We start from the raw sequence: 24,913 nt of genomic DNA, 5'->3' as shown, positions 1-24,913 counted from the left end.
AGAACAAGTCAAAACACATGTATTTCAATGTTCCCCCGTTCTAATTGGTGCAACTCCAAAAAAAGTTCTTGCACTACTTTGTTCCAACTTCAGTGCGACTCAGATGTTTTGAATTAGTCGCGTGGCATTAAGGCTCGGTTTCCACTATTGAAAGGCCAAAGTTGCGTGCTTTTTGCCGCGAGTTTCCCCCAACTTTTTGCCAAAACTTGAAGCAATGCCTGTGTATTTTTGAGGTCTTTGGACCTCAAGTCGCATCAAAGTGGGACCAAAATAGTACAGGGACTACTTTGAAGTTGCTGCGACTTGAAGTCGCAGACATCTGAACGGTACTCATTGTAAATCATGGGGTAGAACTTGTGATGCAACTTTTTAGTCCCTAGTGGCATGACAAGTTGCAATAGTGGAAAACAAGCCGAAAAAGCACATTGTAAATCACGCACCTTTGGTGTTGAAATAGTGGAAAGAGAGCATTGGGCTAAAGCGGTAATAGGAAGATGCACTGTAAGAATTACTTCTAATTGTAGAAAATCAAACCGGCTCTTGCACTGAATCTAATTATTGGAAGATCTAACTGATTGGCTAGTGCATGGTGACCTTTAAAGATATGAAAACGTGAATTTCTGGTGTTTAAGCCTCATACACACGATTGGACTTTGTACCCCGTGTACGGAGCCCGCTGTGCTCGGCGGGGGATCGCTCCGTCGATCCCCACTGGGCAGGCAGATGACAGGTCTGTCTCTGCACACTGTGCAGGGACAGACGTGTCATAGTGCCGCTCTCCTCTATGGGGGATCGGATGATGACGGACCGTAGAGTCCGTCATCACCCGATCCGATCTGCAGATGGATGGAAAAATAGGTTTTTCCTCCGTTACACTTTTTAGGATTGGAGTGGGTCGGATGTCAGCGGACATGTCCCCACTGACATCCGACCCTCCATAGAGGTCTATGGAGTGTCCGTTCAGGTCCGAGGCGGACCTGAAAGGTCTGTCCGTGTGAGGGGGGCCTTAGGCCCCTTTCACACTGGGGTGGTGCGGGTGGCAGGGCTAAAATGGCGCTATTTTCTGTGCTGCTTTACCGGCGGTATTCGGGGTTAAATCCGCACGCAAAACACCACTGCAGCGGCGTTTTGCCGGCTGTATAGCCGCGCTGTCCCATTGATTTCAATGGGCAGGAGCGGTTTATACACCGCTCCAAAGATGCTGCTAGCAGGACTTTTTTTTAGGTCCCTTTCACACTGGCGCGTTTTTAGGCACTAAAAATAGCGCCTGAAAAACGCCCTAAAGAAGCGGCTCCATTCACTCCAGTGAGGGCTTTCACACTGGCGTGGTGCGCTGGCAGGGCATCCCAAAAAGTCCTGCCAGCAGCTTTTTTGGAGCGGTGAACTCACTGCTCCTCCCCATTAAAATCAATGGGGCAGCGCTGTGATACCGCCGGCAAAATGCCGATCCAGCGGCATTTTGCGGGCGGATTTAACCCCTTTTTGGCAGCTAGCAGAGGGGTTAAAACCGCCCCGTGGGGAGTTAAAACCGCCCCGCTAGCAGCCGAATAATGCCGCTAAAATGACAATAAAGCGGCGCTAAAAATAGTGCCGCTTTACCGCAGACGCCCCCACCGCCCCAGTGTGAAAGGGGCCTTAGGCTCTATTCACACTATTGCATTTTTTTGATGCATTTTGCAGAAATGCATGGGAATTTTTTAACATGGGTTCCTATGGAACATGTTCACATCAATGCATTTTTGTGCCTCTGCGTTTTTGGAAAGGGTCCAGGACTTTTTTTCCCGCAAAATGCAGCGTTTTGCTTGTAATAAATTTCACTGGACCTGCATCCAAAACGCAAGTACCGCGTTTTTACCGCAATTTGCGTTTTTCTTTTATGCTGTATATAGCTGGTTGCTAAGAAGGGGGCCGGGAAGCCAGCCGCCGCGTCCTTAACCACTTCCCGCCCGCCATATGCAGAATGACATCTGGGAAGTGGTTCTGCTATCCTGACTGGGCGTCATATGACGTCCATGCCGGCAGGCGCTCGCGGGGGCGCGCATCACGGCGATCGCGAGTACGACGTGTCAGTCTGACACCCCGCATCTCCGATCGTGATAAGAAGCCTCTGTCAGAGACCAATCACAGCTGATCATCGCAAGAACCAGGAAGTGCCGGTAAACGGCATTCCTTGGTTCGCGCTGACAGGGAGAGCCGATCGCGGCTCTCCCTGTCAGAGGGGGGGTCTGTGCTGATAATCAGCACATTGATTATCAGCACAGCCCCCTCAGATGTGCCACAACACCTCAGATGTGACCCCTCAGCTGTCAGTCAGTTCCCCAATTAAAAGACAGCTCACAGTGCCCATCAAAGTGCCAATCAGTGCCCATATCAGTGCTAATCAGTGCCCACCACAGTGCCCATCTCAGTGCCCAGCAGTAAAACCTGTCAGTACCTCAACATCAGTGCTGCCCATCAGTGCCACCTGTCTGTGGCAATCAGTACCGCCTATCTGCCCATCAGTGCCACCTGTCAGTGCCCATCAGTGCCGCCTGTCAGTGCCCATCACAGCTGCCAGTCAGTGCCCATCACAGCCACCAGTCAGGGCCCATCAGTGCCGCCCATCAGTGCCGCCTGTCAGGGCCCATCAGTGCCGCCTGTCAGGGCCCATCAGTGCCGCCTATCAGTGCCCATCAGTGCTGCTTATCATTGCCGCATATTAGTGCCCTTCAATTCTACATATCAGTGCATCCTCATCAGTGCCACCTTATCAGTGCCAACTCATCAGTATCCATCAGTGCCGCCTCATCAGTGCCACCTCATCAGTGCCCAACAGTGAAGGAGAAAACAACATTTTATAACTGAAACAAAGAAAAACTTTTTTTTCCCCAAAATTGTGTTCTTTTTTAGTTTATTTAGCAAAAAAAAAAAACCTGCAGAGTTGATCAAATACCACCAAAAGAAAGCTCTATTTGTGGGAACAAAATGCTAAAAATGTTGTTTGAGTACAGTGTAGCATGACCGCGCAATTGTCATTCAGTGTGACAGCGCTGAAAGCTGAAAATTGTCCTGAGCGGGAAGAGGCAAAAGTGTCTGATATTGAAGTGGTTAACAACCTATGAGTCATCAGCTGTCAGCTGACTTCCCGCTCAATGTAAAAAAAAAAAAAAATGCTGGCTAAAAAAAAAAAATCGTGAAAAAAACAGCGTGGGGTCCCCCCAGGGTCTGGTATGGATTCGGAGGGGCCCCCTTGCCAAAATGTAAAAAAAAAATGACGTGGGGGTCCCCACCCCCAGGGGCATACCAGGCCCTTCGGTCTGGTATGGATTTTAAGGGGAACCCCTACGCCCCAAAATCCATACCAGACCCTTATCCGAGCACGCAGCCCGGCAGGCCAGGAAAGGGGGTGGGGACGAAAGAGCACCCCCCCTCCTGAACCGTACCAGGCCGCATGCCCTCAACATGGGGGATGGTTACTTTGAGGAAGGGGGGCCCCCCAAAGCACATTGTCCCCATGTTGATGAGGACAAGGCCTCTTCCCGACAACCCTGGCCGTTGGTTGTCGGGGTCTGCGGGAGGGGGGGCTTATTGGAATGCGGGAGCCCCCTTTAATAAGAGGGCCCCCGGATGCCGGCCCCCCACCCTATGTGAATGAGTATGGGGTACATGGTACCCCTACCCATTCACCTAGGGAAAGTGTCAATAAAAAAAACACACTGCACAGGTTTTTAAAGTAATTTATTATACAGCTCCGGGGGGGTCCTCTTCCGGCTTCGGGGGTCTCTCCGGTTCCCTGTTCTCTGCGCTCTCCGGGTCTTCTGCCGGGCTCCTCCGCTATCTTCTGCTCTTTTGACGCTCTTTTGCCTTAGCGGAGGAGCTTGGTCTGCTGCCTTCTTCCCTCTTTTCTTCTTCCGCTGTTCGACCTGTTCTCCGCTCTCTCCGGGTCTTCTGCCGGGCTCCTCCGCTAGCTTCTGCTCTTTTGCTGCTCTTTTGCCTTAGCGGAGGAGCCCGGTCTGCTGCCTTCTTCCCTCTTCTCTTCTTCCGATGTTGACACGACGCTCTCTCTGGATGGAATGCTTTCTGGGCGCTCTGCTCTGACTTATATAGGGGGTGATCCCGCCCCCTTATGCCGTCACAGTCCCTGGGCATGCTGGGATTGTGACGTTTTAGGGGGTAATGCCCAGGGACTGTGAACCAGCGCACTTGGACTTGTATCCATTTACACCAGCCTATCTCCAATTCGATCCGGTCCGCTAATATAAAAAACAGAAGGGGATCAGTCCTCCTCCATCAGGGCACATCGAATCGGAGGGCAGTTGGGTGTAAATGGATAGTGGAGTCTGTTTACACCTCTCGGTCCATAGAACAGAGCGGGCTTGGTCCACGTCCCCTTTGCATAAACTGAGCGGACACAGACCTGTCATCCGCCCCCTCTGCACCAATCAGCGAACAGATCCCCTGCTGCTGTAATCGGAGTCTGCCCCGTGTGAAAGGGACCTAACATATAAGAGCAGCTATCAGTTTGTGTGTAGAGAGAAGAACACAACCAGGATGAGTATCACACCATCTCAGATTAGCACTAGTGAGTGAAAAATGATTATTGGGGAGATTAATCCAAGTACCAACCATTCACACTATATATAGAATCATGCTAAAAATCTAGTTCAGCTTTTCTAAAATCTTCCACAAAGTATGGGTATGATCCGTGCTGCATTCATGGAGCTGACCCTCAGCTTCCCATCCTGGTCCTCCTTATCTGCAAACTGACTATCTGTTAAAAAGTCGCAGAGGACACCAATCATGCGATCTGTAATCGTCCTAAGATGACAAAGATGGGGAAATGGTGTTAAGCTGGAACAACGACAGTAATACCCGCACTTAGCACACCTTGATCACACCCTTGAAGGATATTAGTCACTGTTTCTTAGGAAAAGCAGCTCTTGTCGCTGATTGGTGGAGGTGAGTGACGTAGAGACGTCACAGCGAATGAGAGGCTGATGATCGCTGTGAATAGAGGAGCTCGGGAACAGGTGCGTGCAGTGTGGATGGAAGAGACGATCTGTAGTGTCTGGGATCAAATCGGGTGAGTTGTTTCCATAGGTTACTGCTGTTTGTGGACTTGTTATTGTGCGGTGCGATCAATGTGCTGCCCTCTGTCATTATTGCCTATAACTTTAGTCCTTGTCTCAGATCCGCTCCTAGTAAAGAACAACAGGTGTGGATCGGATATCATATTTCTGGTGTGATGGCTTGTCCTGTCCTGGGAAATAACAAAGCTGAATGTGAAAATAGCGCTGTCATATACCTGCTTGTATGTTGTTTATAGAGACCACTGGACGTGTCGGCACTGGTCGCCTCTTTCTCTGTACAGGGAATGATCTGGCAAGTTTAGATAAACCTCTACCTTCCTGATCAGCTTCTCTAGCCCTGGATTAGATATTCCTACCTAACACATCAAACCACACTGTTAGAAATCAGAGGGACAGTTACAGCCTAGAAGCGCCCCCCCCCCCAAAAAATGTTAAAATTATTATTTTTTGCAAAAAATACACTAAAATCATTATTGACAAACACAATATAACTTAATCTAAAAGAAAAAACTGTGTTGAGTTAAAAGAGAAGTAAAGGAATTTTTTTTTTTTTTTTTAAATTTTATTTATTTTTGTTTTCTGCAGATTAATACTTCCGTAGGTGGATACAGCATCAGTCCAATGCTGGAACTGTCCGAACTGAGAACCAAGCGATCAAACATCGCCGATCACTCGGTTTTCAGAGCTCCGTGAGCAGAGAGCTGTAGACTGTCAATCACAGCTCTCTCCTCGCTCATTGGAGTGCTGAGCTGTGGAGGGGGCGGGGTCAGCTCAGTCTCTCAGCAGTTCGCTGAGACGGGAGCCAGTCCAGGCACCTGGCAGATCCAGACTTTGACGCAGTGCCTCGGCTGACATCCATGACGTTGGCAAACAGCGGAGCCCGCTTTCTGCTGAAAACGGGTCACAGGAGTGCAAAACAGACTGCACTCCTGTGACCCATTAGGGAAGTGCAGCCAAGCAAGCTTTGGTTATACTTCTTTAATAAATAAGGCTCTTGGGGCTCATTCACATTGACACTCGTATTCTTCTTCTTCTTCTTCTTATTATTATTATTTTATTTTCTGTCTGAAGCTGTGTGCAGGCAGTCTATATTACAGTATGGGGATGCAGCAGATGTATGAACACAGCCGCAGCAGGTCCTAATGGCCCTGAACACAGACCATCTGCATTCAGGGCCACTCACCCACACCTGTTATAATTTGGACCTGTAACTGTGACATATTTACTGGCCCCTTCCCCTGATCTCCATTTTGAAACCGTTATTTGCAGCAGGAGAGATAGTTGGGGAAGCTGGTGACGCTGAAGGTAGGGGTGCAATAGAAGGAAGGAAAACCGGAGATAGGGGAGGCAGTGGGGTCAGCATTTACTGGAACTGATCCCGCTGTAGTTCTCAGCCCCCCCAACAGCTGAAAGCCAACAGGAGGAGGAGAAGCTGGCTTTTAGCTGCCGCGGGGGGATCTACAGGGTTTGAGTAAATGCTGCCCATCTGCCCCCTCTCCAGGTTCCCCTTCCTTCTACTACATACAGGGTGACTGGTGATACCCTCTTATCACCGGCCCTGATCTTATCTACCTCCTATGCACACAATTCTATTTTCTCTAAGGCCCAGTTCAAACTAGGTGATTTCTCCTGCATCGCACTTCAGCTATTACACTTTTTTTTTTTTTGGGCTTGTTTTCATCTACTTTTTCTCTGAAGAGCTTCATATTACCTCCTCACTGCCTGCTTTAACCCCCTAAGTACTGGGTAACCACACGTGTGGTGCACAGTTTCTGAGAGGGTGCAGCACAGCCCCATTCACTTGAATGGTCCGCATATGGCAGGTGGTATCGCCCATCAAGCACAACAAAGGGGAATCAGTTGAGGCGCAGTAAAAATGCAGCTCAACCGCAGGGTTTTACCCCCCAATCACAAGTCTAAATGAGCCCTTACAGGTATTTATATAGCCCTGACAGTTTATGCAGCCCTTTACATATATATTGTATATTCACGTCAGTCCCTGCTCCCTAGGAGCTCATGATCTAAGGTCCCTAACTCACATTCATTCATACATACACATACTAGGGCCAATTTAGACAGGAGCCAATTAACCTATCAGCATGTCTTTGGAGTGTGAGAGGAAACCAGAATACCCAGAGGAAACCCATTGCGGGACAACATGCAGACTACAGGGAACATGCAGGTAGTGCTGTGGTTGGGATTCAAACCGATGACCCTAGTGCTGCCAGTTGGAAGTACTAACCACTCATTTTCTATGGTGCCCTTTCACATCAATGCAACCTGGTGCAGCACAAGTTATGAAAAGATAGTTGCTCAGACTCCTTTTGTATGTTACCACTGCGTTCCAAACAAACTATTGCTAAAGCCTGCAAGTTGCCTAACCTATGTCTCCTGGAAACAAAAAAAATAGAATAACGCAATTTATGATCCATAGTAAAATAGAGGCTGGCTGCTTGACCATATATCTAAACACTTAAAAGTCTGGCAATCGTAAGCTGATAACTTCTTGCTTCTGAACTTTGACATATCCCTGTTAGAACCCTGAATGAGCCTATTGGGCATAGCAGGAGGTGTCTCAACATACTATGAATATGTGCTGCCTTGACTTTAGTAGTCCCCAGGCCCTGCCCCTCCACTCCTTTCTTTTCCTTCTCACTCGTTTACATTCTTTCTCTTACCTTGTTGTTGTTTTAACTTTGGATAGTCAAACATTTTCTTCTGCCAGTAAATAAATACCTTATACAGCCCGCTTCCTGTTCTCTCTCGCTCTCTTGCGCTCTCTCTCTCTCGATTTAAATCACTAGTAAAAAGGCTTAATTTAGATCAACTTGATTTAAATTTAAACTGTCATCTGTGTCCCGCTCCTGTTCTGACTCGCCGACAGTCCTATTCACTTTAATGGGACGGCTGGTGATGGGGCAGTGATACAACAAGATGAGGGATGTGGCGGCAGCAGAGTGGATGCCCGCTAACAGGCGCTGCCATGATGGATCTGAAATGACTGGTGCTCTTTAAATGTTTTTTCTTGCTGGTAGTTAGAATCTTTAACCACCTCAATACTGGGCATTTTCACCCCCTTCCTTCCCAGACCAGCTTTCAGTGCTCTCGCACTTTTAATGACAATTAGTCATGCTACGCTGTACCCAAATGAAACTTTTATCATAAATAATGAAGAAACTCCTGCGCTGTCAGAAATACCTATGCTAAGGGGCACTGCTGCAACACCTGAATTACTGATCCAAACAGACAAAATGGTATGAGTAAAGTGAATGGTGATTGCGCTGTGACAAAGGGGGGGGGGGGGGGAGGAAGGGGCTAGACTCAACCGTATAGAGAGGTGAATGAAAACGAAAAAAAATATAAAAGTATAGTGAAATGCAATAAAGTGCAGTCTCATAAGCACTAAGTACGAATAAACTGAAGAAACAAAACTGCCTAAAACGTATAAACAGCTATAAAATAAGTGGCAAATACAGTGTGGGTACAAAAATAAACCAAATAAAAATATATGAATCAAAAAAGTCCATGTGTATGAGGGCTAGTAACATACTAGCACATAAAAAATAATGTAAATACTGACACAAAAAAAGAAAAAATCTCAGTGCAAAAGGGCTAGTATCATACTAGCACATATGTGATAACTCAGCAATAATTATTGGTGACTCCAAATAGATAAATAAATGGTGAACAGTCCCACCACCTTGTAGTACAAAGTGCTCAAACAATGAGTCATCAGTTCCAAAAAAGCAAGTCCACAAGCCACAGGGAAGGGAAAAAAGGTCTTCAGTGGGGACACCTCTGTGCTCGCAAGCAGCTCCCCTTACTGCTGCAAGACAACAGCTAGTAATCCAATAACAAATCACCAGCAGGCAAGGGTCCCATCCAGTAATTCAGGCGATTCGGGTGGTGGGTGTGCAGGATGGTATATTAAAAAAACATAAGCAGACAGTATATAGTATAACTCCTTGACAGCCAAAGTGGAAAAGGGGACAGGACACAGAGGGGGGATGCACTCTCTTTTGTAAAATGGGTGTGGGCGTCAATCCAACGAACGCCGAGTTCGTATACCTCAAAAGGGTGTCTTCAAACCGTCCCCATTTCCTCAATGCTCGTCACAATGGGATGAATATATGTGGAGTGTTGGAAGAGAGTGCACATAGCGTGATCCCGTATATAAATCGGTTTATTAAGTTAAAAACAACTTGGTACACTTACATTTAGCAGAAGGCTATAGTAAAAAAATCCACGAGCGCCGAGCTCGTATCCTATCGTCAGTCTGTGACAGTTCCCGTGCTCCAATCCTGATGCATATCGTCACATCACGTGACTTCATCAGATGAAATTTTTATCATGTTGTTCACACAAATAGAGCTTTCTTTTGGTGGTATTTATTCACGACTCCGTTTTTTATTTTTTGCGATATATATATATATATATATATATATATATATATATATATATATATATATATATATATATATATATATATATATATATATATATATATATATATATATATATATATATATATATATATATATATATGCGCAAAAAGAGTGGAAATTTGGGAAAAAAACATTTTCTTCTGTTTTAAAAGAAATCCAATAAAATCGAATTTTGTCATAAATTTAAGCCAAAATGTATTCTGCTACATGTTTTTGGTGAAAAAAATTTCCGTTAAGTGTATAATTTTGTTTGTGTGATCACGGACGGATGTACGCAAATGATCATGTGCGCAGGTGATCACGGACATGTGTGCAGATAATCATTGGGACATGTGATTTTAGTGGGACACGTGGGGGACAGCTGTTTTTATGTTTTGGGGACATTGTGTGGGGACATGTGTTTTAGATTGTGTGGGGACACTAGGTTGGTGATCAGTGAGTAAAAAGCTGTAAAAAAACAGCTCATACTCACTGATCATCAGCCGGCTGCAGCAATCCGCTCTCCTCTCCTCACTGACAACTTCCGTGTGAGGAGAGGAGAGCTGATCGCCTAGCAACCGGCTCTGTGTTTACATCACATGATGGCTGTGATTGGACATGGCCGTCATGTGATCAGGAGGGCCATTCACAGAGCTCTAATGCCGATCGCAGATGCGCCATGTCCAGGTGACACGAGCGCATCGGGATTGCGCCGCTGCGTGGGCACGCGCGTGATCCCGCTCCTTCTGAGGGATGTTCCTGAACGTCCACTCAGAAGGAGAGAGCGCCCACCCGGCCGTTTATGTACATTGGCCGGGTGGGAAGTAGTTAATAATAATTGCAAACAAAATGAAGGTTTCTTATTTAGAATAATAAGCTATCAGGTTAGTAAAACAGCAATATCAGAACTGATTCAATCATACAGTTTGTGGTGTACATAGATTTGCAAAACAATGGCATAAAGGAATTTCTGAACTCTGTTTTATCTCGTGGTTACTGTAAAATTGTGCGACTGCATTAATGCAGTGCATGTTATCTCAGCTTGCAGAGCTTGGATTCATTGAAAGAGTTTACCGATAAAAAAAATTATTTTAAATTTTGCAGACTATACAGCCTCATGCTACATAACTAAGCTCCATTTCATGCTGAATAAACAAAATTATTATTGTATCTTATATAGAAAACTATCTTTAGATAGATTTTTACTCCAAAAGCATTTTATTAAAATGAATCTGATAAAAAAAACAAAAAACAAAAAAAAACACAATAGTCTTTACCATTGATTTTTATCCACCCTGATTACAAATTATGTGAGCAGACTGCATTTTCACTGTAGCACACACCCTGCATCTGCCCTCCCCCTTCTAGGGGAGCGAGCGCTCTCACCCACCTTTTGTAGGTGCACAATGGAATCGGGGATCGCCGTTCTCACTAAATACACATGCATTGTTTGTTTTTGTTTTTTTGTTTGCTTTTTTCCCCTAGCTTATTTTTATTTTGGCAGAGTGTGCAGGAACTGAGTGATCAGATAACAGCCTATGTGGCGTAGAGCTGTAGTAGTGAAAACAGGAGAAGTATGTCCTGAATTCTGTAAAGCTCATCATACACTATACAATCTGATTGTACAAACTCCTTTTAGATCTACCATCAAGTGTGTATTGCAAGGGCTTACCTGATTGGATAGATCAGTGGTCTCCAAACTGCGGCCCTTAGCTTGCTATTTATCTGGCCCTTGGGGCACCTTTTCTGCCACTGATGTAAGACACTATTCCTTCCACTGACACCAAAAAATAGCCATAATTCCTCCCACTGACACCAACAATGGGGCACTATTCTTCCCCCTAATGCCAGTATGCACAGTCTGGCTCCCCTAAAGTCTGAAGGACAGTAAACTGGCCCTTTGTTTAGAAAGTTTGAAGACCCCTGGGATAAATGGTGTGTCCTGTTATATAGCTTTGGTAAATCTAAAGGAGGTCATACAGAGATTGTGCAATCAGATTGTATATGGCCACATTTTATACACCTACATTTTAACTAGATGAGCTTTCGGTGCCATTACTTAACGTTACACCAAACACAGAAGCAAACACACATTTTGCCTTGTGAAAAAAGAGCGACAAAAGCAGTAAAATGCACAGTGAAAAAACGTGCAACACACCAAAATGTCCCATGAGCTACTGAAATCAACGGCTGCCTTATGCATGTAATGGGAAAAATAAAGTAAAAAAAAGTGCGCTTCTACTACGCTAGGTGTGAATAGGGCCTGAAAGTGAAATTAGTGTGCTTACACAAGAACAATGAGGCTCCATTTACATCTGCATTTCCAAAAGCAAGGCAAACTGTTTTTGATATGGTTTTGTGTTTAAAGTGGATGTAAACCCTCACATATACCCAGTGAACAGCCTCAGATGATACACAGGAATGAAACAAATCCTCCTACATAAGTTTTACATGTATATCTGCTGCCTTCAGCTTTTTTATACTGTTTAGAAAGTGCACGTATTGTTAGAATTTCCTTTTCCTGACTCACCTGTGGGTGTGGATTCTTGCCATATACTGTGAGACAGCTGATTGGAGGAAAGGCACACACACCCTCTCCACATAGGCAGAAAAAGGAAGAAACAACGCAGAGCTGTGCTGTGAATAGACCAGCTCTCTGCTAACCTATTTATAGCACCCACCGTGACACAAAATTCAGCCTGGTTTTATCACAGTTGACGAAGAACTTGATAGAAGTTATCAGTCTGATAACAGAAGAACGGAGCAGGAGAAAGCAAAGGGACCTAGTGCTTTGAAGAGATATAAGAAAACACTGCAGATATATGTGCCCAGCTCAAATTTCATGAATGGGGTTAACATCCGCTTTAACAACCAGTCGGATCCTCCTACAAAACACGTGAAGCATAAAAACACGTGTAAATAACCAGTGATTGTGCAGCAGTAGTGTTAACCTATGCTAAGGGCTCATTCACACAATGCCTGGCATTTTTCCATATTAGATAAACGTTATTCCCTGCTAGGGCGCACACACTGTACATTGCTGCTTGCTAAGGAATGGGCCAGGAAGCCGTCCGGTGCATCCATAACAACCGATAAGTCATCAGCTGTCAAAAAAAAAAATCATGACAAAAACTCTCCGGGTCTAGTATGGATTCGTGGGGTCCCCCCCAGAAATCCATACCAGACCCTTATTGAAGCATGCAGGTCAGGAAAGGGAGAGGATGAGTGAGCACCCCCCCCCCCCCGCATGCCCTCAGCATTGTGGAGATGGGGCACTCGCTCCCCCCCGCATGCCCCCCCATTCACCCAAAAAGCAGTAAAGTGTTATAAAAACAAGAGACAGTTTTCGACAAGTCCTTTATTAAAAATGGAAAAATGTCCCCCATCGTAACTCCTATGTGTCTTCCTTCTCTGGTAGTTTCTTCTCCCTCTGGTGCTGTCTTATTCCTCGCCGCTGCTTACCCGCTAAAAACAAAAAAAAGGCGATCTTCTAACGATGTCTGCCTCTGTTATGAGATATATCTCACATCACAAATGGAACACTTGCATTTCTGCAAATCACTTGCAAATCATATATAATGATACAAAATACACAGTGAGCCCTTGACGCACAAGGGCTCACTGTGTATTTTGTATCATTAAATATGATTTTTAATCTATCTTTGAATGCTCTGTTTATACCATGTACTTTTTTTTTTTTTTTTCAATAAACCTTGTAATATTTTTTCCTACTTCTCCATTGTTTTCAATGCCTTTTTTAAAGTCCGACCCAGGGCTACTTGGCAAGTATCCCTTTTCTTTTTGTTCCCGTTTAACTTATGGATGTGGCGATGTGAGTGCTCTTTCTTATTTTGAAGCTCAAAGGTCACCAATGTAATCTGCCAAAAAAGAAGCTCATGTACTTTTTTGCGCGACGGGCGTTTTGCTTTAGGCTACAATGCTCAGATGTGAACAGGTGCCATTTGAAATGAATAGGATTTGTCGTCTTGGGTGTTTTTAGAGTCTGCTGACATCCTGTTTGTAAGACCGCTGGCTTCTATCCTTCTCCTAAGCTCAGCCAGCTGACACTCCCCCTTGTAGTCCTCTGAAAGAGCAGGGAGGAAGAAGAGGGGGTCTCACAGCCCCCGGTCTGTGCCTCACATGGAGGAGGTGTCCTCCTCCTCCTCTCTCCTCCTGCCTGCCAGCAATCCGCCCTCCACTGTCCCCGCCTGTTATCTCTGTGCAGAGTGGGGATTATTATTAGAAATCAGTTGTATGACACAGCGGGGAGCTCCCGCGGTGTCAGGTATTGTATATCAGAACACCGATTGCTGATGTCCACCTCCCTCCGGTATTGCACGGTCAATCACAATACCGGGAGGCAGAACATCAGCGCTCAGTGTTCTCATATACAATGCCTGACTCAGTGGGAGATCCCCGCTGTGTCATACAAGTGATTTCTAATAATTATCCCCGCTCTACACTGGTGGTTCCGAGCTGCACTGGTGGGACAGACATGCTGCACTTGTGGTCCCTGGCATTTGGCACTGGTGATGGTGGTGGCCACTGACATGTTGCACTGCTTTGTATTTATAAGGCTGTAACCTATCATACCGTGTGTTATGTATGGCTAGCTGGCTGCAGAATGAGGGGTATGATTTATGTTGAAGTGGGCGAGTTCTCATTTACTTGTACCAGCCTAGTGTACCTCCCACATTCACTCCCATCCCAAGGATTCATGGGGAAATGTAGTCTTATTACAGTTAGGCCCCTTTCACACGAGGCGGACTCCGCTTCCACGGAGCCCGACTCGGTCCGCCGGCTCAGCGGGAGATCTCTCCGCTGAGCCGGCGGATGACGGGTCGCTCTCTGCTCACTGAGTGGGGAGGGGCTTGTCAAGAGCCGCTGCTGCCTATGGAGGGATCGGATGAAAACAATGTCCGTTTTCATCAGATCTCACCCGATCCGCCAGCGATGAATCGGACCGGGTCGGATGTCAGCGGACATGTCTCCGCTGACATCCGTCGCTAACATGGAGCGCCTGTTCAGGTCCGTGGTCAAAACTGACAGGCGCACCTAAACGGTCCGATCGTAGAGAGAGAGAGAGAATATGATGCAATCCTTGTTCTAAGAGATCCTCTCTGCCAGAAAAGATGATGCATTTTTTTGAATCACAAAGCTGACTTCCTGAAAATTTAAGAGAAATGACGACTGATTTAATAGTAAGAAATTTCACAAATGTAATAACTGTTTTTAGTGTTTTGTGTGGGGGGGGGGGGGGTGTACTAATCGGGGATTTTTTTGAAAATCCCAGAGTTCTGCTTTAAAAACAGAGTGTTTTGCTTGCACTAGGCTCCTCTGTATACTGCAGTCCTAACTCCAAAATTTTCAGTCTCCTAAGTAGGAGCACATATAGCAGTGGAGAGATTAACCACTTCCCGCCCGCGGACATCATATGACGTCCTGGGATTTGGGCGGGTATATCAGAATGATGCCTGTAGTTAGACATCATTCAGATATTGCCGGTTTTACCCGGCGAATCTCTACACCCTAGGAATGATCATAACGGCCGTTCCGCCGCTTGATCGTTCCTATGGGAGGCGAGAGGGGACGTCCCCCCCCCCCCCCCCCCCCCCCTCCGGTGCTTGCTCCGACTCACCGTTCGGTGAGGCGGAGAGCAGATCCGCCGGCGCCGGATGTAGATCATAGAGATTTCCAGCGGACCAGATGGTCGCCGGAGTCTCTATGATCCTCGGAGGCCAGGCGCGATGTTATGACGTCACGCCCGGCCTCTCCATTCAAAAAAAAAACGGCGCCGCTTCGGCTAGGAAGTGGTGATCGTTTTATTTATTTTTTTTTATTTCAGGCTTCCCAGCCTAGTGGTGAGATATGGGGTCTTATTGACCCCATATCTCACTATTAAGAGGACCTGTCATGTTATATTCCTATTACAAGGGATGTTTACATTCCTTGTAATAGGAATAAAAGTGTTCAAAAATTTTTTTATTTTGACACTTTTTTGAAAAAAAAAAAAAAAAAACAACAAAATATAATTAGCAATAAAAAAAATTAAAAAATTTTAAAGCGCCGCTGTCCCCGTGTGCTCGCACGCAGAAGCGAACGCATACGTAAGTCCCGCCCACATATGAAAACGGTGTTCAAACCATACATGTGAGGTATCGCCGCGAACGTTGGAGCGAGAGCAATCATTTTGTCACTAGACCTCCTCTGTAACTCAAAACATGTAACCAGTAAAAAAATTTCAAGTGTCCCCTATGGGGATTTTTAAGTACCAAACATTGGCGCCATTCTACGAGCATGTGCAATTTTGAAGCGTGACATGTTGGGTATCTATTTACTCGGCGTAAATTCATCTTTCACAATATGCAAAAACATTGGGCTAACTTTACTGTTTTGTTTTTTTTTAAAACACAAAACTGTTTTTTTTTTTCCCCAAAAAAACGCGTTTGAAAAATTCCTACGCAAATACCGTGTGAGATAAAAAGTTGTAACAACCGCCATTGTATTCTCTAGGGTTTTTGCTAAAAAAAATATATACTGTTTGGGGGTTCTATGTAATTTTCTAGCAAAAAAATTATGATTTTTACAGGAGGAGAGAAATGTCAGAATTGGCCTGGTAAGGAAGTGGTTAAAGGGGTTTTAAACCTTCGAAGTTTTTCACCTCAATGCATTCTGTGTAATGTTGCAGCCACCCCCGAGCCCCCGTTTTACTTACCTGTACCCCCTCTATCTCGTCCCGGGGACGAGCACACCAGCAAAAGCCGGTGTCTCGGGTCCTGATTGGATGAATTGATAGCAGCGCAGCCATTGGCTCCCGCTGCTGTCAATCAAATCCAATGACCGGGGGGCTGGGCCGAGTCATACATTCGGCTTCTATGGACGCTGAATGAATGACTCGGGAGTGCGCCCGCAAATTAATCCCCCGAGAGAGCGCTTCTCCCAGGGGGTTATCTAATGCGGGGAGGAGCCGCGAGAGCTGGCGAGGGAACCCAGAAGAGGATGTTCGGGGCCACTCTGTGCAAAACGAGCTGCACAGTGGAGGTAAGTATGACATGTTTGTTATTTAAAACAAAGCTTTAGTGTCACTTTAAGGGCAGATATGCCAGGGGGGGGGGACCCCCACCCCTCCTTAAAGGCACGGGGATGCCCAGCAAGAGCACAATGGTGGCGAAAGCATTTTGTGTTTACATAGCTCAGCAGTCTGGCAGCTCTGACAATTTATGTACAGTATATTGTAATGCCCATAGGCAATATGGATGTGTGGGTGCACAATGTGGGCAGCCTTTATTCTGTACGCCAGGATCACACCTCTACGACTTGACATAGAAGTGCCAAGATGTTGAGCTATAAAATCATTGATGGACTTTGTGCAGTACACAGCATTGGGAAAAAGGTCCTGCGTGATATTTTTTATATTTTTTTAATGTTGCACAGTTACCTTATCTTTAAGAATGAGTCACTACAGTACCTGCACATTGGATGTATTATTTCTCAGCTAATAAGGTTAATATTGACTTATGTAGGTTAAGTGCAGCTTTGCAAAACTTCTGCAGCGTTGATGCGGGAATGGCAAAACAAAACTCCCTCTGAGCAACTGTTGGCAATTTTGTAACAGAAAGAAAAACAGTTGCTTCCTAATCCCCACAAGGGCAGTCGGATAAATTCTCTGGATCAAGATACTACTCCTTTTAGGAGTTCCCAACTGTGCATATTAGGTGTACTTTATGTGCAGTGCATTTAAAAAAAGTCTTTCTTAACAACTCTGCATTTACCCTTGGCCTACATTCCTACCAGTTTAACTGGTGAATAATTAAGGGTTTATACAGGATAGGAGATTTTCTAGATCATAAAGGCATCTGAACTCAAGAATCCTTCTCCCAAACACTTGAGATGCCCCCCTCCAGAAACCTACCATATGCACCAAATGTTCCACTTGCGCTCTGTTAATAGAAACACGGAAAACCTTTTTTTGAGAATGGATGCACACAGGATGTTGAACAGCGGGAAGGCATCTCAGTAATATATTAGTTGTTTTTCACAACCTCCACAAAGTTACCGCACCACCAACCATAGGAAGCTGCTTAGATATAAATGACATACACTGGTTGTTATTGACTAGCAGAATATGTAATGGAATATTTAATAGAAACTAACTACAAGGTTTTATCCCACTGGTATCTGGTACCAGCCAAGATTGCTAAGATTTATTCTAACACATCCCTGGTTTGCTTTAAAGGATGTGGGAAATAAGTTTCACATCTGATGGATTTGCCCCCAAAATCAAAAGATTATGGACTAGGATATGTACTGTGCTTCATTTTGTCACAAATGTTCATGTACCAAAAAACACAACACTGCTCTCCTAAGGCTTCATTTACACGGGACGTTTTTACAACCTCGCCTGAACAATTGAACTTGACAGATAGTAACCCACATTTTAAAATGTCCATTTTGCCGCGTTTGCATGCCGCGTTTAGCCATGTTTGCGTTTTTAGAAGCGTTTTATTTTTTTTAAACTTTTTTTTTTTTTTTTTTTTTTCAAAATAACCAAAAATGAAAAACGCCTGTAAACAAAACGTGGCGCAACGTGAGTTACCGCGTTTAGAAGTGTTTGGCGTTTGAAATGCCTCTAAATTCAGCTTCTGATCCCTTTTTTTGCGTTCCAAAAAAAGGCTCTAAACTCAACTGCCTAGAAACGACTGTAAAGGACCCTGTGTACATGTACTGATAAGATAACACCGAACACCGCAAATCCACTGCGGGTTCCCGCATCGCATCGACTTGCATGTCAGTTCACACTGCCATATGCAAATCGCTGGGGAGTGTCAATACATTGTTAACGACACACCCAGTTCAGCTTGCATATCGCACTGCGAACTGACAGTTCGGACATGAATCAGATCGTGTATGTGTGAACACACATGCAATCCGATTCTGGTCCGAACGGGGAAAAAAAGGGTCCTGTGCGTGTTTGGACTGAATGCGGTGCGATATCAGCCATACTATCTGTATGGCTGATATCACACCGCACAGACATTGCATGTAATGTGAACAGCAGTGCGCTGCGAATTACATGCGATGTCTGGCATTTCACAAGTGTGAACTGGGCCTAAAACAGCAGTTCTTCTTCTTTTCTTTCTCTTTATTCCTCTCTGGATACTTTTTAACCAAGCTCTCCGTATTAAGGACTATTGGTTCTGCACGTTATTATTATACAGGATTTAAATGGCGCCAACAGTTTGCTCAGTGCTTTACAGTATGAGGACAGACAGTACAGATACAATTCAATGCAGGAAATGTGTTGGATTAGTCAAGAATGACATTTAGTGGAGATTGGAAAGCCATTAATTTGGATTGGTTTGGGTAGATAGCACAGACGCAAAGGGCCTGTCACTACCAGCGACATCGCTAGGGGGTGGGTTCGGGGGCTATAGCCCTGAATCTGCGACCCATAGCCCCGAGTCTCTAGGGTGACCGGGGGGGGGGGTGGTTCGCCCACCGGGTGTCAGGCCAGGGTCTCCCGCTGTCAGCTTTAATTTTGAATCGCCGGGTGCTTGCTGTCACAAAGTCCTGCCTCCTGGTATGGCTCCTTTGACAGACAGCACACTTGTCCAATGCCAGGGTATGTGCTGGCTATCATAGGTGGGAGCCGATCCAGGAGGTGAGACTTAAGTGACGGCAGGCATCCAGCAAATTAAAGCGGACGCAGCGGGAGATGCCAGCCTGTGTGATGATCCTGCTTGCTCTCCTCTTCATCTCCTCTCTGATCCCCGGAACGGGTAAGGCTGCATTGCTGGGCAGGGGTGAGCTGCATTCTTTATGTAGCGCACTCCTGAGCCCTGGGGCTCTCTTGGGACCCTGATGTAAGTGGGGGGGGGCTCTTTGGGGACCCTGATGTACATATTTTTTTTATATATATATATATATATATATATATATATATATATATTTATATTAATTAGCCCTAACAACAAAACAACGCCCCTGGTCACTACCCTACCCTGCTTGCGCAACCGGTGCTGATGCATGGCTCTGATAGCTCTGCCCCATACTGTAAATACTGTTCCTGTTTCATGACTCACTTATTAGTAATGTGTTTTACCCAATAATGGAACCAAACAAATGTTTGTAAAACCTTTTATTGTGCTTAGCAATAAACTAATTGAAACAGGAAAGTCTTTCTTGCTGCATTCCTAGGTAACTCTGACATACAGTGGATATAAAAAGTCTACAAACCCTTGTTATAATGTCAGGTTTCTGTGATGTAAAAAAAAAGTGAGGCAACGATAAATCACTTCAGAACTTTTTCCACCTGTTTAATGTGACCTATAAACTGTACAACTAAGTTGAACAACGAACTGAAATCTTTTAGGTGGAGGGAAGGAAAAAATAAAAAATAAAATATGGTTGCATAAGTGTGCACTTTAACCCTTTCATGACTAAGCCTATTTTTGAAATTTAGTGTTTACAAGTTAAAATCTGTATTTTTTGCTAGAAAATTACTTAGAGTTCCCAAACATTATATATATTTTTTTAGCAGAGAATCTAGAGAATAAAATGGCGATTGTTGCAATATTTTTTATCACACGGTATTTGTGCAGCGGTGTTTTAAACGCAAATTTTTGGAAAAGGGACACTTTCATGAATTTTAAAAAATCCAAACAGTAAAGTTACCCCAATTTTTTTGTATAATGTGAAAGATGATGTTACGCCGAGTAAATAGATACCAAACATGTCACCCTGTATAATTGCACGCACTCGTGGAATTGCAACAAACTACGGTACCTATGAATTTCCATAGGCGACGCTTTAAAAATTTTTTACGGTTACCAGGTTTGAGCTACAGAGGAGGTCTAGGGCTAGAATTATTGCTCTCGCTCTGACGATCGCGGCGATACCTCACATGTGTGGTTTGAATACCGTTTACATATGCGGGCGCGACTTCCGTATGCGTTTTCTTCGCTGCGTGAGCTCGCGGGGACAGGGGCACTTTAAAAAAATTTTTTTTTTTTTACTTTATAAATTGTGTTTAAAAAAATTTTTTTTTTTTTTTTTTTTTTTTTTTTTACTTTTATTGCTGTCACAAGGAATGTAAACATCCCTTGTGACAGTAATAGGTGGTGACAGGTACTCTTTATGGAGGGATGGGGGGTCTAAAAGACCCCCCATCCCTCCTTTACACTTCAAAGTATTCAGATCGCCGAAAACGGCGATTCTGAATACTGTGTACTTTTTTAAATTCAGCGCCATTGGCAGCCGAGTAAACGGGAAGTGACGTCATGACGTCGCTTCCGCGTTTACAACAAGAAGGCTGGAACGAAGCCGCTCACAGCTTCGTTCCAGCCCGCCCAAGATTCCCGATTGGACACCGGGCCTCCCGATCGCACGGGAGGCCCTGTAACAGCGGCGGGAGGGGGGGGGGGATGTCCCCTCCCGCTCCCCCGGTATAACAACCGAGCGGCTTTTAGCCGCATCGGTTGTTATACACGGGTAGCCGATCGCCTGCTGTAAACAACGGTACCGGGATGATGCCTGCAGCTGCGGGCATCATCCCGGTATAACCCCGGAAAGCCGAGTACGCATATCTGCGTACGGTCGGCGGGAAGGGGTTTTTAACTAATACTTAGTTGAAGCACCTTTTGATTTTATTACAGCACTCAGTCTTTTGGGGTATGAGACTTATCAGCATGGCACATCTTGACTTGGCAACATTTGCCCACTCTTCTTTCCAAAAACACTCCAAATCTGTCAGCTTACAAGGGCATCTCCTGTGCACAGCCCTCTTCAGATCACCCCACATACAGTCCGGTCCATAAATATTGGGACATCGACACAATTCTAATCTTTTTGGCTCTATACACCACCACAATGGTTTGGAAATGAAACAAACAAGATGTGCTTTAACCACTTCAGCCCCGGAAGAATTTACCCCCTTCCTGACCAGAGCGTTTTTTGCGATTCGGTACTGCGTCGTTTTAACTGACAATTGCGCGGTGGTGTGACGTTGCTCCCAAACAAAATTGATGTCCTTTTTTTCCCACAAATAGAGCTTTCTTTTGGTGGTATTTAATCACCTCTGCGATTTTTATTTTTTGCGCTATAAACAAAATTAAGAGCGACAATTTTGAGAAACGCATTATTTTTTACATTTTGCTATAATAAATATCCCCCAAAAATATATAGAAAAAAATTTTTTTCCTCAGTTTAGGCCGATACGTATTCTTCTACATATTTTTGGTAAAAAATCGCAATAAGCGTTTGATTGGTTTGCGCAAAAGTTATAGCGTTTACTAAATAGGGGATAGTTTTATGGCATTTTTATTTAATTTTTTTTTAAATATATTGTGACTGCGACGTTATGTCGGACATTTTTTTGACACATTTTTGGGACCATTGTCATTTATACAGCGATCAGTGCGATTAAAAATGCACTGATTACTTTGTAAATGACACCGACAGTGAAGGGGTTAACCACAAGGGGGAGGGGTTAATCGGTACTAGGGGAGTGTTTTCTAACTGTAGGGGGGAGGGGCTGTATGTGTCACTAGACTGATCACTGCTCCCGATGACAGGGAGCAGTGACACTTGTCACTAGGCAGAACGGGGAGATGCTGTTTACATCAGCATCTCCCCGTTCGTCCTCTCCGTGAGGCGATCGCGGGTATCCCTGCGGCGATCGAGTCCGCGGGAGCCGCGACCCGACTCACGGAGCTCCCGGCCGGCGCGCACGCAATGGCATGGCGGGGAATTCAAATGGACGTACAGTTACGCCCATTTGCCCAGCCGTGCCATTCTGCCGATGTACATCATTGGGAACCAGTTAACTGCAAAATTTCAGCTTTAATTTGAGAGCATTTACATCCAAATAAGGTGAACGGTGTAGGAATTACAACAGCTTGTATATGTGCCTCCCACTTTTTAAGGGACCAAAAGTAATGGGACAATTGGCTGCTCAGCTGTTCCATGGTCAGGTGTGTGTTATTCCCTCATTATCCCATTTACAAGGAGCAGATAAAAGGTCCAGAGTTCATTTCAAGAGTGCTATTTGCATTTGGAATCTGTTGCTGTCAACTCTCAATATGAGATCCAAAGAGCTGTCACTATCAGTGAAGAAAGCCATCATTAGGCTGAAAAAACAAACCCATCAGAGAGATGGCAAAAACATTAGGTGTGGCCAAATCAACTGTTTGGAACATCCTTAAAAAAGAACGCGCCGCTGAGCTCAGCAAGACCAAAAGACCCGGAAGACCACGGAAAACAACTGTGGTGGATGACCGAAGAATTCTTTCCCTGGTGAAGAAAACACCCTTCTAAACAGTTGGCCAGATCAAGAACTCTCTCCAGCAGGTAGGTGTATGTGTGTCAAAGTCAACAATCAAGAGAAGACTTCACCAGAGTGAATACAGAGGGTTCATCACAAGATGTAAACCATTGGTGAGCCTCAAAAACAGGAAGGCCAGATTAGAGTTTGCCAAACAACATCTAAAAAAAGCCTTCACAGTTCTGGAACATCCTATGGACAGATGAGACCAAGATCAAGTGCCAGAGTGATGGGAAGAGAAGAGTATGGAGAAAGGAAAGGAACTGCTCATGATCCAAAGCATACCACCTCATCAGTGAAGCATGGTGGTGGTGGTAGTGTCATGGCGTGGGCATGTATGGCTGCCAGTGGAACTGTTTCTCTTGTATTTATTGTTGATGTGACTGCTGACAGCAGCAGGATGAATTCTGAAGTCTATCGGGCACCATTATCTGCTCATACTCAGCAAGATGCTTCAGAACTCATTGCATGGCGCTTCACAGTGCAGATGGACAATGACCCGAAGCATACTGCAAAAGCAACCAAAGAGTTTAAGGGAAAGAAGTGGAATGTTATGCAATGGCCAAGTCAATCACTTGACCTGAATCCGATTTTGAGCATGCATTTCACTTGCTGAAGATAAAACTGAAGGGAAAATGCCCCAAGAACAAGCAGGAACTGAAGACAGTTGCAGTAGAGGCCTGGCAGAGCATCACCAGGGATGAAACCCAGTGTCTGGTGATGTCTATGCGTTCCAGACTTCAGGCTGTAATTGACTGCAAAGGATTTGCAACCAGGTATTAAAAAGTGAAAGTTTGATGGATGATTGTTAATCTGTCCCATTACTTTAGGCCCTTTAAAAAGTGGGAGGCACATCTACAAACTGTTGTAATTCCTACACCGTTCACCTGATTTCGATGTAAATACCCTCAAATTAAAGCTGAAAGTCTGCAGTTAAAGCACATCTTGTTCGTTTCATTTCAAATCCATTGTGGTAGTGTATAGCGCCAAAAAGATTAGAATTGTGTCACTGTCCCAATATTTATGGACCTGACTGTATTTTCAATCTGATTCGGGTCTGGGCTCTGGCTGGGCCATTCCAAAACTTTAATCTTCTATTGGTGAAGCCATTCCTTTTGTTGTCTTGGATATATGCTTTGGTTCGTTGTCATGCTGAAAGATGAAGTTCCTCTTCATATTCAGCTTTCTAGCAGAAGCCTGAAGGTTCTGGTATTAACTGGCTGTAACTCCCTCTACCTTGACTAAGGCCTCTGTTCCAGCTGAAGAAAAACAGCACCAAAGCATGATGCTGCCACCACCATGCTTCACTGTGGGTATGGTGTTCTTTTGATGATGTGCTGTGTTTTTTGCACCAAACATATCTTTTGGAATTATGGCCAAAAAGTTCAACCTTGGTTTCATCAGACCATAACGCAGTTTGCCACATGCTTTTGGGAGACTTCAGATGTGTTTTTGCTAAATTTAGCCAGGCATAGATGGTTTTTCTTCGCAAAAAAGGCTTCCGTCTTGCCACTCTACCCCATAGCCCAGACATATATGAAGAATAAGGGAGATTGTTGTCGCATATACCAAACAGCCAGTACTTGCCAGATATTCCTACAGCTCCTTTTATTATTGCTGTAGGCCTCTTGGCAATCTCCCTGACCAGTTTTCCTCTCGTCTTTACATCAATTTTGGAAGGTCATCCAGTTCTTGGTAATGTCAATGTTGTGCCATATTTTCTCCATGGTATATCTAATGCCTTGGAAATTCTTTTGTACCCTTCTCCTGATGGAGACCTTTTTAACAATGAGATCCCTCAGATGCTTTGGAAACTCTCTGCGGACCATGGCTTTTGCTATAGGATGCGACTAAGAAAATGTCAGGAAAGACCTACTAGAACAGCTGAACTTTATTTGGGGTTAATCGGAGGCACTTTACATGATGGCAGGTGTGTTCTTACTCCTATGTAACATGAGTTTGAATGTGATTACTTAATTCTAAACACAGGTACATCCCCAGTTATAAGTTATATGTGCACACTTATACAATCACATTATTTTAGTTTTTTTATCGCTATGCCTGCCGAAAGCCATGGGAGCTATAATTTTTGCTGTGAC

General features: G+C 44.8%; 1 protein-coding gene across 3 annotated transcripts in view; it reads left to right on the top strand.

Moving 5' to 3' along the window:
• Positions 1–24,913, top strand: part of LOC141128477 (C4b-binding protein alpha chain-like) — a 365,002-nt gene that overhangs the window by 101,135 nt on the left and 238,954 nt on the right. For 2 of the 3 annotated variants that reach the window (XR_012241699.1, XM_073615783.1), the window contains exon 1: positions 4,915–5,062. The exons of the other annotated variant lie outside the window; for it this stretch is intronic. The gene's annotated coding sequence lies outside the window, so the exon portion shown is untranslated. Of the gene's footprint in view, positions 1–4,914; positions 5,063–24,913 lie in introns of those variants that run through there. 3 annotated transcript variants of the gene reach the window in all.

This window comes from Aquarana catesbeiana, linkage group LG02, assembly GCF_042186555.1.
Source record: "Aquarana catesbeiana isolate 2022-GZ linkage group LG02, ASM4218655v1, whole genome shotgun sequence".
NCBI classification, from domain to species: Eukaryota; Metazoa; Chordata; class Amphibia; order Anura; family Ranidae; genus Aquarana; species Aquarana catesbeiana.
This window is presented reverse-complemented; position numbering and strand designations above follow the sequence as displayed.